At 45.8% G+C, this 19,085-nt stretch overlaps 3 non-coding genes and 1 pseudogene across 3 annotated transcripts; 3 read left to right on the top strand and 1 right to left on the bottom strand.

Moving 5' to 3' along the window:
* Positions 1-6,693: 6,693 nt before the first annotated feature.
* LOC130268177 (small nucleolar RNA U13) lies at positions 6,694-6,789 on the top strand. The gene has a single exon (XR_008843531.1). It is a non-coding gene; the product is annotated as a small nucleolar RNA U13 (small nucleolar RNA).
* Positions 6,790-6,805: 16 nt separating this feature from the next.
* On the bottom strand, positions 6,806-6,910 carry LOC130267882 (U2 spliceosomal RNA; annotated as a pseudogene).
* Positions 6,911-10,340: 3,430 nt separating this feature from the next.
* Positions 10,341-10,437, top strand: LOC130268172 (small nucleolar RNA U13). Its single transcript, XR_008843527.1, has one exon. It is a non-coding gene; the product is annotated as a small nucleolar RNA U13 (small nucleolar RNA).
* A 4,229-nt stretch (positions 10,438-14,666) lies between these two features.
* Positions 14,667-14,763, top strand: LOC130268173 (small nucleolar RNA U13). The gene has a single exon (XR_008843528.1). It is a non-coding gene; the product is annotated as a small nucleolar RNA U13 (small nucleolar RNA).
* The last annotated feature ends 4,322 nt before the right edge of the window (positions 14,764-19,085 follow it).

The following is a 19,085-nucleotide window of genomic DNA, read 5'->3' as shown; positions in this document are numbered from 1 at the left end:
TCAAGATGCCATCAGTACACGGCTCCTTGGTTGACGCCTAGGTTGAAGCCAGGAGCATTTTTGGCCCCTTAGTAGCTTCGGCGAACGAAAAGGGGCATTGAACCTGGATCCTTGCAGGTGCCTTCTGGCCCAGAGGTGAAGGGTAGGTTTGTTGGGGGGGGGGCCTCTCTCCTGTTGGAGAAGGGCTTAGCGATAGACCGCATCCTTTGTGCACGTTTTTTTTAGTGTGACACGTTTGCACTTTTTCTTGCACTTTGGGTGATTGAGAGCACTTGCCTTGACTCTTAAAAAAAGGACACAGTTGTGTGATCTACCTGTTAAGACGTGGCACATTACCCTTCTGTGCTGAACCAGTGGACTTTATGTGTTAATGTTAGATTGGAATATTTATGCTTCTCAGCCTTTTGAGGGGGATCAAGTTTTGTCTCAATTCTTATCAGATGGCTCGCTGCTGAGGATCAGGTGTACCAGGGTGTTCTGGGGCTGGCATTATGTAACCAGATCAATGGCTACCTTGATGAGACCTGGTCATTGGGTTGGGGGGGTGTAGAGCCAAGGTACTTTTGTGTATTGGGGAGTAATGTTACTGATGTGTTTAAACTCCCTGGGGATGGTCCTCACTGAGTGGTACTGAAGACAGAAAGGTGAAGTCCAGCACAGCAGCATGCAGTAAAAGTGTATTCTTTATTCACACTTCATGAAACAACAGTATGAAAAGGTTCGGACAGTTGTGGTAATGGGGGTGAGATGAGAGCAGATGTTGTTACCCTAGGGGAAGATGGAATTAACCCCTTGTATTTGTGACACCAGGGCGTGGTTTATCCTCGATACCACCCGAAGGTATACCGCTGGATCCTGGGCTAGGCACGGGGGCAATAATGACTCCGTTGCCAAGTTACGGATAAGGGTAGCTTTACTGAGGGTAGACAGATGGTAAAGTCTATACAGTTCATCCAGGGCCCTCGAAGGTGACCAGTGACTTAAGGGCTTGCTGGAACTTGTAATAGGACTGGACAATTTAATGCAGGCCACGCTGACTTGACTTGATGACTGACAAAGCTATGACTGTAGCTTACTTGCAATTGACTGTGGCTGCAGACTTGACTTGAGACCTTCAATGACTCTGAACACACACCTAGATTTGACTCAACTGCACTGGACTGGACTGGACCTCAGCAACAGAGCTCTAAGCTCCAAGAAAACAAGCAGAGGCTAAACCTAAGGCTTATATGGGGAACACTAGCAGGGAACCCATAGATCACACCTGGTCACTGGTACCTCCAGGGTAACAATCCCATGGTACATTTCTTAAAGCAACAACACATTATATATTATAATACATAGCAAAACATATATACATGGGGGAAACAAGTGCAAGGGGCCCAGGGGACACTGAAGGGAGGCTGCCGGACAGAGCAGCAAGGGTACGGAGGAACACCTTCCGTACTGGACCACCAGAAACTCCCCTTCTTTAATACAGTCGTCCTCGATGCCCAGTCCTGGAGGGCGTATGACCGAAGTGGCCACTGGGGGCCTAGTGACAGTTCCTGGGGCATTATGCAAAATGTCCTTCACAGGTCTGGTTATGAAAAGCAAAACAGGGGAGAGTCCATGTAGCACTTGTAAATGTCCATACAGGCTCCTATATTTTAGGGCAATAAACATGTGGGGGTAACTGACCTTGTAACTGCTTTAGTAACACATTTAAGACACCAATACACATAAGTTGTGGATTGGGCTGTCGGAGGCTATCTTCCCAAGGCCTTGGCTGCTGGGGCCCTTCGGTTCTCAACACTTCTCCCCAGAACTCAACATACATTGTTATTCTATTCAACAGTGTTATCTTTACATATTGTACTCTGTCTCTATACGTGCTTTTACCTATATCTCAGGGGTACCCTCTGGCCAGTAGAGTACCCTGTAAACTTTGACAGGAGAGAAAACATTAGACATATATATGCATACATTGAAGACTTGTGGACTGGGACTAGGAATGATGTTACAGTCCTAACTTAGATATTTACATGTGTGTGGACTATTTTGATTATGTATGGACTAACGATATGTGGTACAACTTTACACATTATATTGTGACCTACTCTTTGAACCTTACGGGAATTTGTCCTTGTGTCGACCGTTGGGACCTTCGCAACACCACTTCGGGGGAATCTGGAACTCTTGCGTCTTCTGAAGCTCTTGAAACCTCTGGAGCTGCAGCTAACTCCTCCTCGACGAATTCAAGAGCGGGTATTGGTCCAGGGCTGGCGGGACCCAGAGTCGCTGATGTCCGCACTGGAGAGGCTGGAGACGGAGTTGGTACTCTAGAGACTGGTGTATAGGCCTGAGCCAATGGTGACAAGACTGGAAACAGTGTAGAGTAGGTTGAACCGGCCCTGGTGCTAGTGAGACACAGAAGATTGCAGGCTTGGTTGGAGAAAACATGGGGAAATCCACGGATGGGTGGATTCCCTCACCTGGAATGTACTCTCTCACAGGTCTGACAGCTGGAGGAGGTGGTGCTGGGAGCACTGGTAGATCTTCTTTCAGACATAACTTGATTCGGTTTCGGTGAAAAACCTGCAGCTCGTACCCAGGCTTTTATACTTTGTATAAATCAGATTCCAGATAGGGTATGGCCGTCACCGTGTACGGTTCTGTCTCCCAGATAGGGTCTAACTTGCGGGTCCTTGGAAACTTCCGCAGCCAGACTTTATCGCCCAATTGAAGTTGTTTGGCAGAAGCATGATGGTTATAGTCCTCCTGTTAATTTATCTAAGAGTCGAGGAATGTGCTCTCGAATCACCCAAAGTGCAAGAAAAAGTTCAAACATGTAACAATGGGGGAAAAAAACGTTCACAAAGGATGCGGTCTATCACAAGCCCTTCTCCAACAAACCTTACCCTTCGCCTTCGTACCAAAGGGTACCTGCAAGGTTCCAGGATCAATGTCCCTTTACGCCGAAGCTACTGTGGTGTCCCGGTACAGTATTGCATACCGTACCTAGTGTAGAGGTCCCCAAAAGTGAGATTAACTACGTTCAGGTAGGGTTCCTCAGGTGGGACAGCCCCCTAGTCACCTCTCCTCAAGTCTATCTTTAATAATAATAAATGTTTATATTTAATTATTATATATATTCTATAGTACTTTACAGTACTTATCTTGTTCAGCGTCGCAGGACCTTCGGTCATGTGACCATGCTGGTAACCTCTATGGTATGTTGTAGGACCTTAGGAGGTCCTTGGGTCACGTGTTACCCACAAATCTCTGTAATGGTGATTGACATCAGTATGGACCAATCAGCATTAGTCCAGCCCCTGCCCATATCAGGGAGCTGCGTCCATTTATCGCTCTCTTGGGTTGCTGCTCTCATGGATGCCGGACTAACAGGATGGTGCTACGCAACTTTCAAAGACACACTAGGCCTCAAAAGCCTGCCGGCCTCAGCGGAACCAAAACCGTGAGTTCACATCTAAATCCCTGCTAATGCTAGCCTGACTACTGGACCGCAACGAACCCCTAAATCCAGTGGAACACCACATAGTTCTAAAAGACTCTAAATGCTAAAGTCCCAACCTTTGTCAATCTCCATGGAAAGCCGTTGTTATGCTGAGAGACTGTTGTATTATTGAAACTTGCCGAAAACCTTCAGTAAAAGTTAATACTGTTTCAGAAACTCTACGGTTGTGGACAATCTATTCTTATCATCTACCTCCCTATCGCTCTTGGGAAGGGTGGCGGTAGGAAAATCATTATTGAGGAGCCCTCACCCTGGTGTCATGAATAGCAAGGGTTAACAAGCACCCTTTAATTACTGCACAGCTACACTCTCCATACCCTACATCCCCCAGGCTATCACACTACTAAGGGACCACAAATGCTCCCGGCATCCCCCTTGGCGTTAGCCAAGGTATCTGCCCGCAGAGCCGTTAACAGTCGGTACCCTGCCCATGCAGAGGAGTACCCAGGGTTTTTGCAGGGAGGTGCGGAACCTAATGGCCACACACACACACAGCTCCCCTAGACAGGACACCCAGAAGGGCTACCACATCCTAACAATCCTGTGGACACACAACATGCAAAAAGTGACACAGTAGAAATAAATAAGTGAATGTGCACAGGTATACTGCCTGATCTATTAAAATTTCTCTGATCCTAGCCAGAAGGCCAGGAAACGTGCACAAAGGATGCAGTCTATCACAAGCCCTTCTCCAACAGGAGAGAGGCCCCATACTGTGTGTGGGCATGGAAACAGCATTACAGATATCCCATTGTTGGTCCATACTCCCCTATCACAGGGAGGCATGTAGCTCCAATGCATGCAACTGTTGTAGACGGCTGTAAGTAAAGGTTCACGTATGTCATATTATTTTGGCATGGATTCGGTAACAATAGAGGATTTATTAACAGAGAAAAAGTTGATTAGTTGCTTCTGTCACCTTTCATACATCACAAGGTGATGAGTTCACGGTGCCAGTACACCCAGTGAGTTTTGGCACCTCGGGGTCACCACTCCCCGAGGCACTAAAGTACCTTAGCTCTAGACCTTCTCAGCCTCATGGCAGGACCCGGAAGGAAACAGGTGACATCAGGACAGCCATCAAGCTGATTCTTCAGAACCAGCCCCGGAACACCTGCCCCCTCATTGCAACATCCATCCTACATCAATAGGAGACTAAACCACTTATAAGAACAGATACTACACTTGATCTTAGCCGAGAAGCAATAGTCCTCCTGTTGTCTCTGCTGGGTCACGCCCATCTTCTTGCTGACAATTTCTTTGGCCTCTTGGATTCTTCTCTGGAGGTCAGAGACCCACTACAAGGAGGCTTGCAGCCCAAATGTTCGGTCTTTAGGCAGCTGCCCATGTCGCCCCATCATCAAGTAGAAAGGGGTGTACCCTGTAGAACAGTGGACTGTGTTATTATAGATCTCCAATAATTCGGGCAGCAGTCGGGGCCACTATTCTTGCCTTGACACAGAAGCTGCTCGCAACATGTGGATAAAGACTTGATTGATGTGTTCAAAGAGCCCATTCCCCTGAGGGGGGGGGGAAGTAGTAGTCTAAAGTTTCTTGCAGGCATGGAATTGACACAGCACTTGGAAGAGTTGGGCCTTGAAGGCCGTTCCACGGTCCGTTAGGACAGACTCCGGACACCCAAGGGTTTGCACCCAATTGGAGTAGAACATCTGGGCCACTGTCTTGACGAGATCTTTGACGGGGACAATGACAACCCATTTATAGTAGTGATCCACCATGGTGAGAGCATAAGTATACACGGACCGGGTAGGAGACAACTTGACATGGTCTAGCACGACCAACTGGTTAGACCTTTCACTCTGGATGGAATGGAGGGGTGCTCTTGCATCCTTGCGCACGTTCTTGGTGACATTACAGACAGCACATTCACTGCACCGTTTCTCAACATCGCTTCACATTCCGATCCAATAGAATCTTTGCCTGACAGTAGCTTCGGTCTTGTGGACTCCAAAGTGTCCCGATTGATCATGGTATGCGTTGAGAACCATCGCTGTATCTCTTCAGGGAACCAGAGACTGGATCCAAAGAATATTGGTACAACAGTCCTATGTGCACAAACAGTTGTTTCCTCTGTCGCCACAGACGTTTCAGTTCATAGTCACACTGGGCCCGGCGTAGATGGGTTGGTACCTTTTTCGCCAGGAGGTAGTCCAACGGATGCCCCATGACTCAACTTTCATGCTGAAGAGTCTTCCAGGTGTATAGGTCTTCCTTAATCTTTTCGTACCTGGGTTCACCATCCATGACGGCGGTCACCACATTCTGGTTCACGATCAGTTGGTAGAATGGGGGCATCTCCATGTCTTCCCACAAGTCACGTACGTCATATTGTCTTGGCATGAATTTGGCAACAATAGAGGACCAGTTGCCCATAGCAACCAATCAGATTGCTTCTTAAATTTTTTAGACCTTTTTAAAAATTCAAGTAGTGATCTGATTGGTTGTTATGGGCCACTGGTCAACTTTTCCTCTGCACAAATTTTGATAAATCTTCCCCCAGTGAATCTGCTGCAAAGTCCCACGTAACACCTGTAAATTCAGATTTGCTGTGGACCTGTTGCAGATTTCACCCTTTGTATGTACAGATGTTCTTTCCTGTTCTCTGTGGCCAAGTCCATGCCCATAAAAAAATTAAAAAAAATTAAAAAGGCACATGAATCTCCCCTTAGGCTACGCTCACACCTTAGCATTTCCGTGCAGAGTTCTGTATGGAAATTCCGCTCCAGCAGAGTCCCATTGAATTCAACGGGATTCTGCTGCACTGTGCACACTGTGGAATTTCTGTGCAATATGTTTCCAGCACGGAAATTCCAAATTCCATGTCTGCAGAAAAAAAAATGAACCCTTTCATTTTTTTTCTGCGGACTCTGCACATAATGCATATCTGTCTATGAGACGCCGCATTCCTGTGCAGTCCTAGCCCTGGCATATTATGCTGGCACTCGCAGTCTCTGAAATGTCCGCACAGAGATTTTTCACGTGGATATTCTGAGATCTGAACATAGCCTTTCAGCCATCTACAACTGACCTAAATTTCGCATAGAACTGATCACGTAATATTGTGATATAGCATGAAAGCTCTACAGTATGGTCGCCTTAATGTTAGTGAGGGTTGTCCACCCCCCAGGGTTATACTGAGCGCACAGAGAATTGTGATCTTTCTGGTTCAGTACTATGATGAATGGGTGAGCACACAGCTGTGTGATATGTATGACCTACCTGTTATGATGTGGCACATTACTCCTCTGAGCTGAACCAGTGGTCTTTATGTGTTAATGTTAGATTGGAATATTTATGCTTCTCAATATGAGACTAGACCACTGATAAGAACAGATACTACACTTGATCTTAGGCAAAAGGCTGAGAAGCAATAGTCCTCCTATTGTCTCTGCTGGGTCTCGCCCATCTTCTTGCTGACAATTTCTTTGGCCTCTTGGATTTTTCTCTGGTGGTCAGAGACCCATTACAGGGAGGCTTGCGGACAGAGTTATTGAATGGGGCTTGAAGCCCAAATGTTCGGTATTTAGGCAGCTGCCCATGTCGCCCCATCATCAAGTAGAAAGGGGTGTACCCTGTAGAACAGTGGACTGTGTTATTATAGATCTCCAATAATTTGGGCAGCAGTCGGGGCCACTGTTCTTGCCTTGACACAGAAGCTGCTCGCAACATGTGGATAAAGACTTGATTGATGTGCTCACAGAGCCCGTTCCCCTGGGGGGGGAAAGCAGTAGTCCAAAGTTTCTTGCAGGCATGGAATTGACACAGCTCTTGGAAGGGTTGGGCCTTGAAGGCCGTCCCCCAGTCCGTTAGGACAGACTCCGGACACCCAAGGGTTTGCACCCAATTGGAGTAGAACATCTGGGCCGCTGTCTTGGCTGTGAGATCTTTGACGGGGACAATGACAACCCATTTATAGTAGTGATCCACCATGGTGAGAGCATAAGTGTACACAGACCGGGTAGGAGACAACTTGACATGGTCTAGCACAACCAACTGGTTAGGCCTTTCACTTTGGATGGAATGGAGGGGTGCTCTTGCAGTTACAGACTGCACATTCACTGCACCATTTTTCAACATCGCTTCACATTCCGATCCAATAGAATCTTCACCTGACAGTAGCTTCGGTCTTGTGGATTCCAAAGTGTCCCGGATGATCATGGCATGCATTGAGGACCATCGCCGTATCTCTTCAGGGAATCAGAATCTGATGAAGTCGATCACCAGAGACCACATCCAAAGAATTTCGGTACAACAGTCTTTTGTGCACAAACAGTTGCTTCCTCTCATTTCAGCTAGTAGTCACACTGGGCCGGGCGTAGACGGGTTGGTACCTTTTTCTCCAGAAGGTAGTCCAACAGATGCCCCATGACTCGACTTTCGTCCTGAATAGTCTTCCAGGTGTATAGGTCTTCCTTAAACCTTTCGGACCTGGGTTCACCGTCCATGAGAGCAGTCACAACATTCTGGTTCCCGAACTGTTGGTAGAATGGGGGCATTTCCATGTCTTCCCACACGTCTTCGACAGGTGGTTCTTCACCGGGGGTCATCCTGAACAGTACGTCGGTATTGTCATTCGACTTGCCGCTTCTGTACGTGATGATTAAACTGAAATAGGCTAATCTTGAAGCCCAACGCTGCTCGATGGCACCCAACTTGGCAGTGTTCAGGTGGGTCAATGGGTTATTATCTGTGTAGACAGTAAATGGCGTGGCAGCCAAATAGTCTTTGAACTTTATGGTCACGGTCCACACCAGGGCGGGGAGTTCCAACTTGAATGAGCTGTAATTTGTATAATTCTTCCCTGCTCCTTGAAGGTTACGACTGGCATAGGCAAATACTCGCTCTTGCCCTTCCTGGACTTGTGACAGGACAGCTCCCAGACCTTCAAAACTGGCATAAGTGTACAGCCGGAATGGCTGACTGTAGTCTGGATATGCCAAGATGGGTGGTTCTGGCAGCAGACCCATATGGCAGATAATAGACAATGCCGTCTCCTAAAAGTCCAGGACTGTTCCTGCCTGACAATGGAGGAGGCGCCCTCACTTCAAAGCGATGGCTTTCCGCTCCCTTTCACTAAATAACTTGTAATGCATATGTGCAGAAACAATATGATTAAACATACCTCATATAATGATGCATCATTATATCCCCATAGTAAAAAATATACATATAAGGTGATACCCAAACACCAAAACAAAATAAAGTATGATACAAAGAATTAGACCTCTACGCTTTTCCCCCCAGTATCATGATGGTCACAGGGGTTCCTCAGGAGGTTTTACCAGAAAATACTGTGTGTGGGTATGGAAACAGTGTTAGGGTGGTTTCACACCATGATTTGTACTTACGGTTCCCGTATACAGCTGGGAGGAGGGGGCGGGGCTTAATCGCGGTGCCCGCACTCAGCCGTATAGGGGAACCGTATTTAATGCATGTCTATGAGCCGATCGGAGTGAACCGCAGTGTGGTCGACCGCGTTTTTTCCTACGGTTGGGAAACCACATATGGCCGAAAACGCAGCCAACCGGAGGCTGCGGTTCACTCCGGTTGGCTCATAGACATGCATGAAATACTCCTCCCAGCCGTATACGGGAACCGTAAGTACAAAACGTGGTGTGAAACCACCCTTATAGATATCCCAACGTTGGTCCATACTCCACTATCACAGGGAGGCATATAGCTCCAATGCATGCAACTGTTGTAGACGGCTGTAAGGTAAGGTTCACGTACGTCTTACTGTTATATTGTCTTGGCATGGATTTGGCAACAATAGTGGACCACTTGCCCATAGCAACCAATCAGATTGCTTCTTAAATTTTTAAAGTAATGATCTGATTGGTTGTTATGGGCCACTGGACAACTTTTTCTCTGCACAAATTTTGATAAATCTCCCCCAGTGGATCTGCTGCAAAGTCCCACGTAACACCTGTAAATTCAGATTTGCTGTGGACCTGTTGCAGATTTCTCCCTTTGTATGTACAGGTGTTCTTTCTAGAGATGAGCGAACTTACAGTAAATTCGATTTGTCACGAACTTCTCGGCTCGGCAGTTGATGACTTTTCCTGCATAAATTAGTTCTGCTTTCCGGTGCTCCGGTGGGCTGGAAAAGGTGGACACAGTCCTAGGAGACTCTTTCCTAGGAATGTATCTACCTTTTCCAGCCCACCGGAGTACCTGAAGGCTGAACTAATTTATGCATCAACTGCCGAGCCGAGAAGTTTGTGACGAATCGAATTTACTTTAAGTTCGCTCCTCTCTAGTTCTTTCCTGTTCTCTGTGGCCAAGTCCATGCCCATTAAAAAAAAAGACACGTGAATCTCCCCTTAGGCTATGTTCACACCTTAGCATTTCCGTGTGGAGTTCTGCACGGAAATTCTGCTCCAGCAGAGTTCCATTGAATTCAATTGGATTCTGCTGCACTGTACACACTGTGGAATTTCCGTGCAAAATATGTTTCCGGCACGGAAATTCCAAATTCTGTGTCCGCAGAAAGAATTAACTCTTTCATTTTTTTTTCCTGCAGACTCTGCACAGAATGCATATCTGTCTATGAGACGCCGCATTCCTGTGCTGTCCTAGTGCCAGCATATTACTCGCAGTCTCTGAAATGTCCACACAGAGATTTTCCATGTGGACATTCCAAGGTCTGAACATTGCTTTTCAGCCGTCTACAACCTAAATTTCCCATAGAACTGATCACGTGATGTTGTGATATAGCATGAAAGCTCTAGAGTATGGTCTCCTTAATGTTAGTGAGGGTTCTCCACCCCCCAGGGTTATACTGAGCACACAGAGAATTGTGATCTTTCTGGTTCAGTACTATGATGAATGGGTGAGCACACAGCTGTGTGATATGTGTGACCTACCTGTTACGACTGATGCACATTACCCTTCTGAGCTGAACCAGTGGTCTTTATGTGTTAATGTTAGATTGGAATATTTATACTCAGACTTTTGATTGAGATCAAATGTAGTATCTGTTCTTATCAGATGGTCAACTGCTGAGGAGCAGGTTTTCTGGGGCTGGCATTATGTAACCAGATCAATCAGTACCCCGATCAGGTCTGGTCATTAGGTTGGGGTGTGTAGAGTCAAGGTACTTTTGTATCTCGGGGAGTAATGTTACTGAGGTGTCTTAACTCTCTCGGGACAGTCCTCACTGAGGGGCAGCACTGCACCATATCTTATCACACTTGGAATCTCGGCCTTCTGGTTAGGATCATGGAAATTCTTACAGATCTGGCCGGGGATGTTCGGGCAGTAATTCACTGTATTCATCCTCTTGTTCATTTGTACGTCTTTTTTCACTGTCACATTTGTCATGTTTGTGTTCACTTGGATTGGTCAGGGTGCGGTGTTCTTCCTGGTGGTCTAGGGGAAGTGTGTGCGGCCTTCTTGTTCCACACCGCCCTGCAACCCCCGGGGGAGAGATGTCATCAGTATACAGGTCCTAGGTAGATGCCGGGAGCACTTGTGGTCCCCTTGCAGCTTTGGCAAAAAGAAACATCGAACAAGTGACATCGAAGCCGGACCTTGGAATATTTATGCTTCTCAGTCTTTTGAATGGGATCAAGTGTAGTATCTGTTCTTATCAGGTGGCCTGCTGCTGAGGAGCCGGTGTACCAGGGTGTTCTGGGGCTGGTATTATGTAACCAGATCAATGGCAACCCTGATGAGACCTGGTCATTGGGCTTGGGTGTTATAGAGCCAAGGTACTTTTGTGTATTGGGGAGTAATGTTACTGATGTGTTCTCTGCTTTTTGGCTAAGATCAAGTGCAGTACCTTTCCTGTTAGTTGGCGGTGTGGAAGACCACCAAGGCAGGATGAGGGGTAGCAGGGATGGTTGTATGGGAAGCAGTCATCTCTGACGAGCCCTGCTCCCAGCTGGATCTGGCCATAAGGTCTGGGTAGAGTGAAGGCCGAGGTGCACAAGTGCCCTGGGAGTGGTGACCCCACGGTGCCGGAATTCACTTGGGATTTGCGGCCCCACTTGAAGGAAAGCACGTAGCACGCACTTTGGGGGATATTTATCAAAGTTGTCTATGTCCCGCATCAATATAGACCAAACTACAGAGGGTTAGGCTGGTCTATTGTGCGCCTAATTTATCCAATGGTGCACAGCTCTTGATAAGTTCTGTGCACAGATTTCATGATCTATGCTTTAGTCTATATTTAAACCTGCTCCAACATGGTCTGACATTTCGGCGTACTTTCAGCCTATGCGACGTGTCACTGAAAAGTCGCTTTTGATAAATTCAGCACCAGCAGTCTAAAATAGACTAGAATGCATCATGTTCTAAAAATCCTCTAGAGCAAAAGTTGCAGAAAAGTTGCACATATTTAGACTGCGACTTTCTGTGTGACAAATAACTAGTCTAAATCCTTTGATAAATCTCCCCCAATATCTCACACTCTTCTGGGCACTCACCCTTAGTATCCCGGCCTTCTGGCTAGGATCGGGGAATTTTTAGAGTTCCGGTCGGATGTCCGGGCAGTATTACACACTGCGCACATCCACTTATTTATTTATTTATTTATTTATTTTTGTCACTGTGTCCACTTTTTGTGTTTGTAGCTTTACTGAGGGTAGACAGATGGTAAAGTCTATACAGTTCAGCCAGGGACCACGGAGGTGACCAGTGACACAGAGACCTTAAAGGGGTAATCCAGGATTTTTTTATTTTATTTGACTATGCTACAGAGGCTGTAAAGTTAGTGTAGTTCATAATATAGTGTCTGTACCTGTGTATAACGTTTTTTTCACAATTCTTCTGTGATTTTCACCCCAATATTTATTTTTAACAGCATACAAAATGACTGTTGTCTCAGATTTTTCCCATGTTGCAATGCGGCCGAGACCTGAATCACTAGTCAGCTGATGACAGGGAGCCTGCCTGCTGGGTTGAGCGATCGCTTGGTGGGAGAGAGATCAATCTGCAACTAATGCAACAGCTGTAGGCACCCTGATTGAAAACCACAGGTCTTTTGAATGGATGCAGCTAATTTATGTTTCAATGGGTGGGGTGGCTGATGTGTGGGAGGGAGGTAAATGGAATTACATGATTTGTAGGCCAAAAAGACTCAAACAGGAAATACCAGTTCACAAAAAGCTAGCCACAGTGTTATGGGTATCTCACAACATAGCCATTTAGTCCCAAGATAAGCGCAGATCCTACCTGAGCATGTCCATTTTTGTCTGGCAGGTACATACTGTACTAAAATCACCTTATGGTGGATAACCCCTTTAAGGGCTTGCTGGGACTTGTAGTAGGACAGGACAATTTAATGCAGGCCACGCTGACTTGACAGTTGCTGACAGGGACTGACTTGATTGCCGACTGACAAAGCTATGACTGTAGATTACTTGCAATTGACTGTGGCTGCAGACTGGACTTGAGACCTTCAATGACACTGGACACACACCTAGACTTGACTGCACTGGACCTCAGCAATAAGAGCTCTAAGCTCCAAGAGAGCAAGCAGAGGCTCCACCCAGGGCTTATATGGTGGAGACTAGCAGGGAGCCCATAGGGAGCCCCTGGTCACTGGTACCGCCTGGGTAACAATCACATGGTACATTTCTTAAAGCAACAACACATTATATATTATAATACATAGCAAAACATATATACAGGGGCAAACAAGTACAAGGGGCCCAGAGGATACTGAAGAGAGGCTGCCAGACAGGGCAGCAAGGGTACTGGGCCACCACACAATTGAGTGACGCGTTTCAGTGGACGAATCCACCTTAGTCATACTACCTTCACAAATGATCTGTCCGGACTATGGAGGGGAGGAGCTCCTCCCCTATATAGTCCGGACTGATCATTTGTGCAGGTAGTATGACTAAGGTGGATTCGTCCACTGAAACGCGTCACTCAATTGTCCAAACCTTTTGATGCCATTGTCTCATGAAGCTTGAATAAAGAATACGCTTTTACCGCATGCCGCTGCTGTGCTGGACTTCACCTTTCTTTCTTCAGTGATCAAGACGTGTGGTCCACACGTGTCCGTGACAGAGCAGACGTGGTGGTGAGCTGGACTTTACCTGTATTCACTGAGTGGTAGTACTGCACCATATTTTTTTTTACCTTTGGCATCACCCTTGGAATCTCAGCCTTCTGGCTAGGATCTAGTAGCTGTTGCAAAACTACAACTCCCAGCATACTCAGACAGTCTTTGGCTGTCCGGCATGCTGGGAGTTGTAGTTTTGTAACTTGGGAAAACACTGCTTTATTCTAAAGCTGGTTGAAGATGGTTTGTTGAGATGAACGTCTATGGTGGCCTTCCAACTCGCCACTGATAGATGATGTGGGTGGAAAGAAGAGTCAGTTGTGTTGGATTGTTTCCTTATTGTTCTGAGAGAGATAAGTCACCTCCAAAGCTGTCTGGCTGCGGCTTACCCCTCCTTCCCCATAGAAAGTACATAAATGGTCGGGGGGGGAGATATCTATCAGCCAAATGGACTTTTAGATATAAAAATATGGTCACCTTAACGGAGTATTCCAGATATGGCAACAGTAGGGGAGATTTAATAAAACCTGTACAGAGGAAAAGTTGACCAGTTGCCCCTAGCAACCAATCAGATCGCTTCTTAAAAATTGTAGAGGCCTTTCTGAAAATTCAAGTTATGATTTGATTGGTTGCTATGGGCAACTGTTCAACTTTTCCTCTGTACAGGTTTTGATAAATCTCCCCAAATAAATCTGCTGCAGAGTCCCATGTAACACCTGCAGATTAACCTAAATTTACATTCTTATTGGTCACGTGATGTGTTATATATCTTACTGATCATGTGATGTGTTATATATCTTACTGATCATGTGATGTGTTATATATCTTACTGATCATGTGATGGTGTTATATATCTTACTGATCACGTAATGTTGGGATATAGCACGAAAGCTCTAGAACAGTGGTCTCCAACCTGCGGACCTCCAGATGTTGCAAAACTACAACTCCCAGCATGCCCGGACAGCCAAAGGCTGTCCAGGCATGCTGGGAGTTGTAGTTTTGCAACATCTGGAGGTCCGCAGGTTGGAGACCATTGCTCTAGAGTATGGTCTCCTTAATGTTAGTGAGGGTTCTCCACCCCCCAGGGTTATACTGAGCACACAGAGAATTGTGATCTTTCTGGTTCAGTACTATGATGAATGGGTGAGCACACGGCTGTGTGATATGTGTGACCTACCTGTTACGACTGATGCACATTATCCTTCTGAACTGAACCAGTGGACTTTATGTATTTATGTTAAATTGGAAGATTTATACTGCTCAGTCTTTTGATTGAGATCAAGTGTTGTATCTATTCTTATCAGATGGCCCGCTGCTGAGGAGCAGGTGTACAGGGGCTGGCATTATGTAACCAGATCAATCAGTACCCAGATCAGGTCTGGTCATTAGGGTGGGGTGTGTAGAGTCAAGGTACTTTTGTATCTTGGGGAGTAATGTTACTGAGGTGTCTTAAAGGGGTACTCCGGTGAAAACCTTTTTTCTTTTAAATCAACTGGCAGAAAGTTAAACATATTTGTAAATTGCTTCTATTAAAAAATCTTAATCCTTCCCGTACTTATTAGCTGCTGAATACTACAGAGGAAATTATTTTCTTTTTGGAATGCTCTCTGATGACATCACGAGCACAGTTCTCTCTGCTGACGTTATTATAATAATAATAATGTTTTATTTATTGCTGTTCTTAGTGGGATTTGAACCCAAGTCCCCAGCACTGCAAGGCAGCAGTGCTAGCCAATGTGCAACCATGCTGCCCTTAGCATACATTTGCTATGCATACATCTGCTATGCATACATCTGCTATGCATACATCTGCTATGCATACATCTGCTATGCACGGTTGCTAAAATGGACAGACATGTCAGCAGAGAGCACTGTGCTCCTGATGTCATCAGTGTTGCAAAAAGAAAGGAATTTTCTCTGTAGCATTCAGCAGCTAATAAGTACTGGAAGGATTAAGATTTTTTAATAGAAGTAATTTACAAATATGTTTAACTTTCGGCCACCAGTTGATTTAAAAGAAAAAAGGTCTTCACCGGAGTACCCCTTTAACTCTCTCGGGACAGTCCTCACTGAGGGGCAGCACTGCACCGTATCTTATCACACTTGGAATCTCGGCCTTCTGGTTAGGGTCATGGAAATTCTTACAGATCTGGCCGGGGAAGTTCGGGCAGTAATTCACTGTATATTCATCCTCTTGTTCATTTGTACGTCTTTTTTCACTGTGTGACATTTGTCATGTTTGTGTTCACTTGGATTGGTCAGGGTGCGGTGTTCTTCCTGGTGGTCTAGGGGAAGTGTGTACAGTGTTCTTCCTGGTGGTCTAGGGGAAGTGTGTGCGGCCTTCTTGTTCCACACCGCCCTGCAACCCCCGGGGGAGATGTCATCAGTATACAGGTCCTAGGTAGATGTCGGGAGCAATTGTGGTCCCCTTGCAGCTTCGGCAAAAAGAAACATCGAACAAGTGACATCGAAGCCGGACCCTTGTAGGTGTCTTCTGTCCAAGAGGTGGAGGGAAGGTTTGTTGGGCGGGGGGGAGGGGGCTCTTTTCTTTAGAATAAGGGCTTGTGTTGGACCGCATTTGTGGTATCCCAGCACCAAAAGCTGACCTGTTGGGATGCAGATCTCCTCGGGCATGCCTGCAGCACCTATGTTGAGCCCGCTAAAAGACTGTCTGTTATTTTTCATATGTTCATGCACTTTATTACATATTGATTTATGTTTGCCATATGCACTGTATAATATGTTATTTATATGTGTTGTACCTTTCAGAGCATAGGAGCAGTGTAAAGCAGGTGACTCTGCCTGCCCAATGGGAATCCCTAAATTGTTCAGTATATAGTATAGTGGGGGTGGAGTTACCCCAGTCAAGTTCCCGTTTAATCTGAGCTCCAGTGGGGAAAGGAGGTAAAGTTGTGTGTGGAGAAACTCTAAGGGAAGCCTAATAAAACATCTCTTCTAAAGTCGTTGAAAGTCAAGCCCTGGACATCGACAGAACCCTAGCTGGCGTGGAGAATCTATAGTCTCAAATCTCAAGTCAGTATATTAATCAAGTGGGTGAAAAGCACCATAAGTCCCAGCAAGGCAACAGGGATACCAACAGGTTACACTGCATCCCTTTTACTCTGCTCCAAAACGTGTGTGTGATACCATCTGCCCCCAGCTCAGTAGAAGGCAGTTATCCGTAACCCGACATCTGTGTGTTTCTTTACTCCCCGTGTCTGGCCCAGGAGAAGCTGTCTCCACCTTGGACCATGTATAGGATAACCGTGCCTTGGCATCACGAAGTGATAGGAATTCCTTGCACCCCCGTGGCACCACACATTCTTGCGCATGTTTATTATTGTGACATCCTTGCACTTTGGTGATAGAGCACGTTCCTCTGGGTGGGTGTCTGGGCAGTATTACACTGCACACATTTACTTATTTATTATTTATGTTTTTTGTTACTGTGCTTACATTTGTGTTCTTTTTATGTACACAAGGATTGGTCAGGGTGTGGTGCCCTTCTTGGTGTCCCTCCTGCCGGGCTAGGGGAAGTGTGGGTGGCCATTAGGTTCCTCATCTCCGTGCCATGCCCGTATCCCAAACGGTTTCCCTGGCTCCTTGGTGACAACCTGGCTAATGCCTAGTTGTTCACAGGAGCATTTCGGTCCCTGAGTAGCTTCGGCAAAAGGAGACATTGTAACCTTGCAGGTGTCTTTTGTCCCTGAGGCGAAGGGTTGGGTTTATTGAGGGGGGCCTCTCTCCGGGCCGTCTGACGAGGGATGTCGTGCAAGTGAGGAGGGGGTGCACGCTTCCTACCTAATGTGGACAAACGATGTTGCCTATCTAATGTGGGGAAACTATGCTGCCTACCTAATGTGGACAAACTCCTGTGTGCCTCCCATGAACTTCGAATAAAGCTATCTTCTGGCTCTACTACCTTGGTCACTGGGGAGTGCTCCGTATATATATATATTATCTCTTTTTGGCTGTATTGAAACTACAACTCCCAGCATGCCTATACAGCCAAAAGCTGTTTAAGCATGCTGGGAGTTATAGTTTAGTAACAGCTGAAGGCACCCTAGTTGCGAAACACTCACCTGCTATCATACCGGGCTACCTAACTTATGTACATACATGCCTACCTAACTGCCTGGCTACATACCTTACTACCTACTTACCTTAAAAACTGAATACCTAACTACCTGGTTAGTTACCTACCTACTTACCTGACTAATTGGCTACCTACGTGCCCATTTTTACTGAGCGGGACACCAAGGGGGCATTTTTTATAGTGTAGAGGAGGGCACTGGAAATATGCAGAGTCTAACATGTTTGTCCTGCATATGCGGAAGAGATGAAGTTTTGTCTGGAAGAATCCATCATGTTGGTCTGATCCAAATGGAGAAGAAAAGGAAAGAGGACGATGCTGATCAAAAAAGACGCCATTTGTAAGCCCCTAGATGAAATTTTATGTCTACGCTCATACGTGAGTAATTTCTGCTGCAGATTTGCTTTAGTAGATTTTGCTGCCCACTGACTTTAAGCGGTAGCAAAATCTGCTACAGCAAATCTCCAGCAGAAAATATGCAGGTGTGACCATACTCTTAATCCCCTATGGGGTCCAACTCCAAGGTTTTGGTGCTCAAATCAGGGCTGAAGATTTATTGCACCATATAATATAAAGTGCTTTGTTTTATGGTGCAATTAATCTTCAGCCATGATTTGAACACTGAAACCTTGGAGTTGTGCTGTTACTTTCTTTGCCTTTCTATACTGTGTACAGCTGGTATCTACCTCTATATAGTTCTGTATATAATCACTTATATAGTATACAGAACCTGTGTACAGCTGGTATCTACCTCTATATGTCTTCTATATAATCACTTATATGGTATACAGAGCCCGTGTACAGCTGGTATCTACCTCCTATATGGTCCTGTATATAATCACTTATATGGTATACAGAACCTGTGTACAGCTGGTATATACCACTATATGGTCCTGAATATAATCATTTATATGGTATTCAGAACCTGTGTACAGCTGGTATCTACCTCTATATATGGCCCTGTATATAATCACTTCTATGGTATATAGAACCTGTATACAGCTGGTATCTACCTCTAGGCGGCGGCGGCGGCGGCGGACAAAACTAGCAGTGTGCACAAGTGCATGTGTTTCATTTTGTTTGGAGATGCTGACCATTTTTGGTTTTTTGGTACTGGTATTATTGGTAATATTGGTCTTAGATTTGGTTAGATAAGGTCACTAAGAGTATGGTGATAATATGTATGGTGTTAATATTTTTCCTTGTATACTGGTATACTGTGCGCAATTGGGTGTGTATGAGGGTGTGCTAAGGGGCTTGACTGGGGTGTAGTTAGGGGCGTGGCTTGTGCCATAAGCTCAAGCCTCCAGTCGTTTGCAGACTTAGCAATGCCCCTGCTTGAGAGCATGTACCTCATTTCTCTGTTCTTTAAAAAAAAACACCTGGAAATTCAGATTTGCAGATTTAACCCTTTGCCTGTACAGGTGTTCTTCCCTGTT

The sequence above is a fragment of the Hyla sarda genome, chromosome 4 (assembly GCF_029499605.1).
Source record: "Hyla sarda isolate aHylSar1 chromosome 4, aHylSar1.hap1, whole genome shotgun sequence".
Taxonomy (NCBI): Eukaryota; Metazoa; Chordata; class Amphibia; order Anura; family Hylidae; genus Hyla; species Hyla sarda.
The sequence above is the reverse complement of the archived record's forward strand: the minus strand, read 5'-3'. Positions and strand labels throughout refer to the sequence as shown.